General features: G+C 35.3%; 1 pseudogene; it reads right to left on the reverse strand.

Moving 5' to 3' along the window:
- Positions 1–955: 955 nt before the first annotated feature.
- On the reverse strand, positions 956–3,958 carry LOC143224765 (somatostatin receptor type 5-like; annotated as a pseudogene).
- Between the last annotated feature and the right edge of the window lie 5,051 nt (positions 3,959–9,009).

Genomic DNA, 9,009 nt, shown 5'->3' on the forward strand with positions numbered 1-9,009 from the left:
TATGAAACAGAGCCCCATAACCTAGTACTAGTAGAAACGCTAAAAATTACAGAAACACTACACTACTTAGTGATTTTTATCTTTAACAAATATCATTTCGACTTCACAAAACATTCAAGTAGTCGGCGTATTATGTCACTTATTATATATCTACTACTCAGTTTTAAGATGCAGTATAATGTTTAAACACATTTTGTGTTATTCAGATGCACACTACATATGTGTTTTTCTGGTTCTTCATCCTGCATAGCACAGAAAACGTTGTCCAAAACCAAAAATTCCATAAAGATTTCTGAAACAAACTAACTCTAATCATGCAGGCGTAAAAAAGTAATTTTCAAAGTCACGTCTCTGAAATCCTTGAAAGGTTTATTTTGTTTGCTGAAAACAAAGTTTGGACAAGGGTGTAGCTCACGCGATCTCTCACGCACAAATACAGAAAATATATAAATACAAGTTGATGTGAAGAAGTAACTAACAAGAAAGGAGTGTAATAGTTCTTGATATGAAGTGATGTTTAGTCTACCTACATAATATTCTGAGGACGATCCAACGTAAATTTCAAGATTATATTGTCCTGGGATTTTGTTAGTATGAAAAATGTCGTTAGTGTGTTTGGGCTACTGCATTATTGTATGATAAGTAGTTCCCAGATGAGCGTAATGTTTTACATTAGATTAGTGTAAATATCGTCAGCGACTGCGTACTACAGAACCATTTACCTTTAGACGCTGGTAGGGCACAGAAGAACAGTAATCAGTATGGACAATAAAGCTGAAATAGCGATTGTTTTAAACTATTTTGTAGCACTGTTAGGATGGTGATTTCATATTTGTTTTAACTGTTATTGTTGGCAATCGATGTTGGTAAATTTTGTTTCCTATGTTTCTCTTATTAGTTTCTACCCTACCATAGTTGATATCTACGATGTATGAAGCATATTAGAAAAGTTGCGAAAAACATGACCTTGAAGTTAACCTTAAACGACCCCAGTGATATTGTTAGAAGGTAGACCTTCAACAACTCATTCCATATCCCTAACAATGACTGACCTATTTATTTCCATTTATAAATATGTGTTTCATTTATAATCCACCAGGTGAAAAGCGCAGACACTTAATATCCTGAAAACTATCTCTAAAGTCATCCTTACTGTTCTATAATTCAGAACGTATCAGGTCCCACTAATAAAAAAAGAAATGCTAAGCGACAAATATACCTAGTAGTAAAGACTGTTAGCTGATTCATATGGAGTTTTATTTTTATAGAGCAACTTACGCGTACGAGGAGCTTAGAATTATTAGTTTCAAATATAATTCTTCATTTTAAACTCCAAATAACGTTAAATGATGTTCACAGCATCGTGTGTCTTCACAAACAAATACATTCAAACATTTTTCGTACTTTTCTTTAAAAATAAAGAAAACTCCCGTCATTATATTTATCAGTTTCAGGATTGATACGTGTAGTTACAGTCAAAACATTTGACCAAGCTCGAATGTTAAAAAAGTTCGTAAGTGTATTTCCATATAATATCGAATATATATATCAGTATATATTGGAATGAGTTTACTCTGAATTTTTTATTGAAAGCCACAATGTCTCTACACAGAATAATTCACCGTCAAAATAATTTCTTGTATTTTTTTTCTCAAAGCTGCAAAGCCTTTCTACAGGACGATTTACTGACAAATGTGTTTTACTGCGGTTTCTGTTGAAAGTAACCATGCTTTTCCACACCCCCACACATTACTCATTACTACAGTTCAAAGTTCATTAACTAGTTTTATTTTTCAATTATTCAGTTTTTCTTGACTGGTTTTAAACTTCGAGTTTTACTTTCATTTTCTGCTCAAACTCACCGTTTTAAACCAAAACGAACGTTCCCTTTTTTTGTATGAGTCGTAAAATTTTCAGACTTGAGTTACTGGCTCATTTTCGTTAATACGGTTTTCGTAGCCGTTGGTAAGCGTATTTCCTTTGTCTTTCGCCAGCATGTTGTTCGAACGTGACGTCATTGTTATGGCCGTTGAAGGCTCTATTTCTTGGTGAGATTTGTCTTCGCGAAACTCTTTTCTGGCTTGTTCTTTGCCTCTGTTGGATCCACCTCGAGTGTGTTTCGGAAATACGCTGTTTTCTACGTGAAGCTGTGCGTTTACGTCTCTACCAGCGGCGCAGGTAAAGGCCTTGGCGAAGCTCTTCTTAAAGTTATCACTGAGGAAAGCGTACAGTACGGGGTTCATGGCAGAATTAGCGTAAGACAAGCAGCCCACTAGTAGATTGATGACGACCCCTATGTTGGTCTGGCTCTGCATTGGAGGAAGTAGCGCAATGTACACTTGGTTGATCCAATACGGTAGCCAACAGATGACGTAAATTGTAATCACTGTCAGAACCAGGTAGGTCACTTTGCGATGGGTTCTCTTCTTCTCTTTGGATTTGTTCTTGGGTCCAACTCTCCTAAGCTTGCAGATGACCAGGAAATAGAACCACAGGATCAAAACTAATGGAATGGCAAATCCGAGAGTGAGAGAGTACAGAGTGAACGCCTTCTGTCCGTTCATGAAGTCGCTCTCAGGCCAGAAGATGTTACATGTTACCGAGGTTCCTTTGTCCAGGACATTAGCGTAAATGTAGATTGGGACCATGAGTAGAGCCGATACGGTCCACGCTGTGAGGCAGATGAATTTGGCAATAAAGCTTGTCCTGTAACGAGGGAAGAAATTGGATGGCATACTGCCACGTAACGGTCAGCACTCATGACGGTCAGTAACAAGCTGCTGGTGAACTGGTTTATCGAAGTTGTGGTCATGTACATTTTGCACATCACGCGCCCAAAAGGCCAATGTCTGACAGTCATTGTAACAATGAGGAATGGTAGTCCAATCAAGAACATTTCGTCAGCAACGGCAAGATTCAGAATGTACATATTCGTCACAGTCTGCATTTTGGAAAACCGTAGTACCACGTAAATAACAAGTGTGTTTCCACACAAGCCAACCAAGCAAACAATACTATACAAGATTTTAACAATCTCGAATATCGCCCTCGGAGGACCGTCGTCCATCTCTTCACACGTGGAATTGGTGGTGTTCATAAAGGTGTCGTTTTCGTCCATTGTTGTTGTGTTCACGTCTAGAAACTCCAAGTAGGCCATCTTAAAACTAGTATCCATAAACAAAACAGACGTTCTGAGATACTACCAATAGAGTTCGTTTGTTTTCTTAAGCACAAAGCTACACATCTGTGCTCCGCCCACTGCGGATATCGAAACCTGATTTCTAGCAGTATAGGTCCACAAAAATACCTCTGGGAAGCTGTTAATATAGCTACCCCAAGTATCGTTTTTTCTTGAAACCCTGCTTTATAATAATCATTTAATATAAATTCACAGAGAAATTTAAAGGTTTTGCCACAGTTGATAAGAAACAACAACAATAATAAATGTTTTAGCTCCTTTTGTGGCATTTTGGACAACTTCTGGATGTCTTGGTAAGTTAATATTTTCCATATGTTCTATTACACGAACTTTTATATCAGAAATAACATTCTTACAACAACAGAATGTCAGAGAAGGCTATAAAAAGTTTCAGTAATGTTTTATATACACTTATGTGGCTCAGCCACACACATTTCAATGCTTACATAATTGGACCTCTTCAGAAGAAAATCTATATCCGGTACTTTATGTAATGAAGTGGAAAGAAAAATTCAAATATAATCTATTAAATCTTACACCACTATCTGAATTATTTTCTCATTATCAATCTTTTGTTGAAGGTTTTATAATTTCAAGCAATACATAAATATATACATATAAAACCTTTTATATTACCAACACATTACCTCAATACAATTTCATTTTAACACGTTATTTTAGTAGCATATTAAATTTTCGTTTTTTTCTTTGCTCCTTACGTCTTCAGAGTTTCCACGACGTTATCTAAAAATAATGGTTATATAATCAATTTTCTTCATGGTGACATTCTCAAGTCAAAAATATTAATTATTTTAATTATAATTTTCATCACACATTTCATATAATTAATACTAAACACTTTACTGGTGTCACCGAAACCATAATTCAATACAAATTGTAATGTTGATTTCATGAGCAAACTGTGGAATATTTCCACTATATTCTTAGCAAACAATAGTGGAACGCGAGTTCTTATTTGTTTTCCATTCAGCGAGGCTTTTGTGTGTTTAAAGTCAAACACAAAGCTACACAAGGGGCTATCTTTGCTGTGCCTACCGCGGGTATCAAAACCAGATTTTAGCTTTGTTAATCCGCAGACATACTGCTGTGCTACTTGGGAGGCGTTCAGCGAGGATCTCATGATAATAAAAGACACTATAGTGTTTTGCACTGGATTAAAAACTGGACAAACATTATGCCGTAATACATTTCGTTTGGTTTGTTTTGAATTTCACACAAAGCTACACGAGGGCTATCTACGCTAGCCGTCTCTAATTTGGCAGTGTAAGACTAGAGGAAAGGCAGCTAGACATCACCACTCACAGCCAACTATTGTGCTACTCTTTTACCAACGAATAGTGGGATTGACCGTCACGTATAACGCTCACAACGGCTGAAGGGGTGAGCATGTTTGGTGTGCCTGGATTTGGAACCCACGACCCTCAGATTACGAGTCGAGCAGCTTAACCATCTGGCCATGCCGGGCCCAACACCAAAGTAGTAATGGATATTACTGTCTAAACGAAAACAATGATGTGAAACGTTTGCTATGGATGTCAATAAGTATCATAACATTACAATAATCTAGAATTTAATGCCAGATAAACTTTGTGTCGTAACTTGAAATTTTATGAGTTAAAATATCAATATACGTTATGTATTCTCCCCAAGGAGATCTAACATACCTAAAGCTACTGCTATCAACTTTCATGGAATCAGACTGTAATACTAAATTAGACAGTGATAAACGTCAATACGTAGAAGTTTTGAATAATTGATTGGAGACTTTATAACATGTTGAAGAGAATGGAAAATTATTTTGTTTTCATTAGACTTGTTTGAAATATTTAAATGAAATATATTTACTTCGCTGTAATAACATGTTTGTGGCAGTTTTCTTCCTCTTTTGTAGAAACAGAATTATGTACAGATTTCTCAAACTCATTTTCAGTGATTGTAGTTTTCTGTTTGCTCATAATTCATAAAATATGCGTGTTTTATTACTGTTTTCCAAAATTAGAAATAGTAAATTTTTTGCTTTGTTTTCAGTACTACAAAAAATTTCAAAAATTAATCTATCTCGTCAATTCTGGAAACAAAATTGGTACAGGCGCTTATTTTGTTTCAATACTATAGATGTGAAGAGAAGCCGTTCAGTGTGATTGTCCAAAACGCAAAATCTGGAATAGTAATATATATCTTCTAAACGACCATTGGTTTCCTACTGAGTTTACGATGTGTCCCCAAGAATGTCCACTTTCTTCAAATGATTCGGAAAAGAAACAACAATGATGTGTTAAACATGTAATCATTGGTAACTATCACGCCCAACGATGGAAACAAGACAAAAAATTCACTTTCCTTTCTGACTCTTATCTATGAACGATATCAGCTCAAGTGCTTCATAAACATCTTAATATTGTGTTTTTAGTTTTACATATTTATTATCAAGGTACGGGAGTCAAACCGTGAGACTAAAATCAGCTTTTCCATATATGCGTTACTGGGTAATGATAGATCTGTTTCTAGTTGAAAACAAAGCAACAAATGGACTATCTCTTCTGAGCATACCACGGGTATCGAAACGAGGTTCTTATAGTATTGTGAGTCTGCAGATATACCGCTGAACCAATAGGGAACTGGATATAAAAAAACCAAGAAATAGTAATGAGTGTATTTATTAGCCTATCAAGTATACAGTAAACAATTATTGAAATTAAAAAACAACAACAAATTCTGATAGAATTTCTCATTCTAACAAATATAAGCTCGACAATTGAAAATATATTAAATAAGAAATGTGGATGGTTTATAAGCACCGGTATGGCCAAGTGGGTTTAGACGTGCGACTCGTAATCTGAGGGTGGCGGGTTCGCATACCCATCGCATCAAACGTGCTCGATCTTTCAGCCGTGGAAGCGTTATAATGTGACGGTCAATCCTACTATTCGTTGGTAAAAAAGTAGCCCAAGAGTTGGCGGTGGGTGGTAATGACTTAGCTGCTTTCCCCCAGCCTCACACTGCTAAATTAAGGAAAGCTAGCGCAGATAGTTCTCGAGTAGCTTTGCGCGACATTCAAAACAAACAAATTATTTATAGTTCATCATAAAGCTACAATAAGATATTTCTCCTCTGATTGCTAGGGAATCGAAATCCGGATTTTAGCGTTCCAATCCTTCTGACTTACTCTTGTACCACATGAACTGAACTATGTTAAGTTGGTTACCCTTAAACCTGAATTGAACTATGTAAAGGTGATTAATTGGTTACTCTTAAACCTGAATTGCACTATGTTAAAGTGATTAGTTGGTTACTCTTAAACCTTAATTGCACAACGTTAAAGTGATTAGTTGGTTACCCTTAAACCTGAATTGAACAATGTTAAAGTGATTAGTTGGTTACTCTTCAACCTGAATTGAACTATGTTAAAGTGATTAGTTGGTTACTCTTCAACCTGAATTGAACAATGTTAAAGTGATTAGTTGGTTACCCTTCTACCTGAATTGCACTACGTTAAAGTGATTAGTTGGTTACTCTTCAACCTGAATTGCACTATGTTAAAGTGATTAGTTGGTTATCCTTAAACCTGAATTGAGCAATGTTAAAGTGATTAGTTGGTTTACTCTTCAACCTGAATTGCACTACGTTAAAGTGATTAGTTGGTTACTCTTCAACCTGAATTGAACTATGTTAAAGTGATTAGTTGGTTACCCTTGAACCTGAATTGAACAATGTTAAACTGATTAGTTGGTTACCCTTGAACCTGAATTGAACTATGTTAAAGTGATTAGTTGGTTACTCTTAAACCTGAATTGCACTATGTTAAAGTGATTAGTTGGTTACTCTTAAACCTTAATTGCACAACGTTAAAGTGATTAGTTAGTTACTCTTCAACCTGAATTGAACTATGTTAAAGTGATTAGTTGGTTACTCTTCAACCTGAATTGAACAATGTTAAAGTGATTAGTTGGTTACCCTTCTACCTGAATTGCACTACGTTAAAGTGATTAGTTGGTTACTCTTCAACCTGAATTGCACTATGTTAAAGTGATTGGTTGGTTATCCTTAAACCTGAATTGAGCAATGTTAAAGTGATTAGTTGGTTACTCTTCAACCTGAATTGCACTACGTTAAAGTGATTAGTTGGTTACTCTTCAACCTGAATTGAACTATGTTAAAGTGATTAGTTGGTTACTCTTCAACCTGAATTGCACTACGTTAAATTGATTAGTTGGTTACCCTTAAACCTGAATTGCACTATGTTGAAGTGATTAGTTGGTTACTCTTCAACCTGAATTGAACAATGTTAAAGTAATTAGTTGGTTACTCTTCAACCTGAATTGCACTACGTTAAAGTGATTAGTTGGTTTACTCTTCAACCTGAATTGAACTACGTTAAAGTGATTAGTTGGTTACTCTTCAACCTGAATTGCTCTATGTTAATGTGATTAGTTGGTTATCCTTAAACCTGAATTGAGCAATGTTAAATTGATTAGTTGGTTACCCTTAAACCTGAATTGCACTATGTTGAAGTGATTAGTTGGTTACTCTTCAACCTGAATTGAACAATGTTAAAGTAATTAGTTGGTTACTCTTCAACCTGAATTGCACTACGTTAAAGTGATTAGTTGGTTACTCTTCAACCTGAATTGCACTATGTTAAAGTGATTAGTTGGTTATCCTTAAACCTGAATTGAGCAATGTTAAAGTGATTAGTTGGTTACTCTTCAACCTGAATTGCACTACGTTAAAGTGATTAGTTGGTTACTCTTCAACCTGAATTGAACTATGTTAAAGTGATTAGTTGGTTACTCTTCAACCTGAATTGCACTACGTTAAAATGATTAGTTGGTTACTCTTCAACCTGAATTGCACTACGTTAAATTGATTAGTTGGTTACCCTTAAACCTGAATTGCACTATGTTGAAGTGATTAGTTGGTTACTCTTCAACCTGAATTGAACAATGTTAAAGTAATTAGTTGGTTACTCTTCAACCTGAATTGCACTACGTTAAAGTGATTAGTTGGTTACTCTTCAACCTGAATTGAACTATGTTAAAGTGATTAGTTGGTTACTCTTCAACCTGAATTGAACAATGTTAAAGTGATTAGTTGGTTACTTTTCAACCTGATTTGCACGACGTTAAATTGATTAGTTGGTTACTCTTCAACCTGAATTGAACTATGTTAAAGTGATTAGTTGGTTACTCTTCAACCTGAATTGAACAATGTTAAAGTGATTAGTTGGTTATCCTTAAACCTGAATTGAGCAATGTTAAATTGATTAGTTGGTTACCCTTAAACCTGAATTGCACTATGTTGAAGTATTAGTTGGTTACTCTTCAACCTGAATTGAACAATGTTAAAGTAATTAGTTGGTTAATCTTCAACCTGAATTGCACTACGTTAAAGTGATTAGTTGGTTACTCTTCAACCTGAATTGCACTATGTTAAAGTGATTAGTTGGTTACTCTTCAACCTGAATTGCACTATGTTAAAGTGATTAGTTGGTTATCCTTAAACCTGAATTGAGCAATGTTAAAGTGATTAGTTGGTTACTCTTCAACCTAAATTGCACTACGTTAAAGTGATTAGTTGGTTACTCTTCAACCTGAATTGAACTATGTTAAAGTGATTAGTTGGTTACTCTTCAACCTGAATTGCACTACGTTAAGGTGATTAGTTGGTTACTCTTCAACCTGAATTGCACTATGTTAAAGTGATTAGTTGGTTATCCTTAAACCTGAATTGAGCAATGTTAAAGTGATTAGTTGGTTACTCTTCAACCTAAATTGCACTACGTTAAAGTG

This window comes from Tachypleus tridentatus, chromosome 9 (assembly GCF_004210375.1).
Source record: "Tachypleus tridentatus isolate NWPU-2018 chromosome 9, ASM421037v1, whole genome shotgun sequence".
NCBI classification, from domain to species: Eukaryota; Metazoa; Arthropoda; class Merostomata; order Xiphosura; family Limulidae; genus Tachypleus; species Tachypleus tridentatus.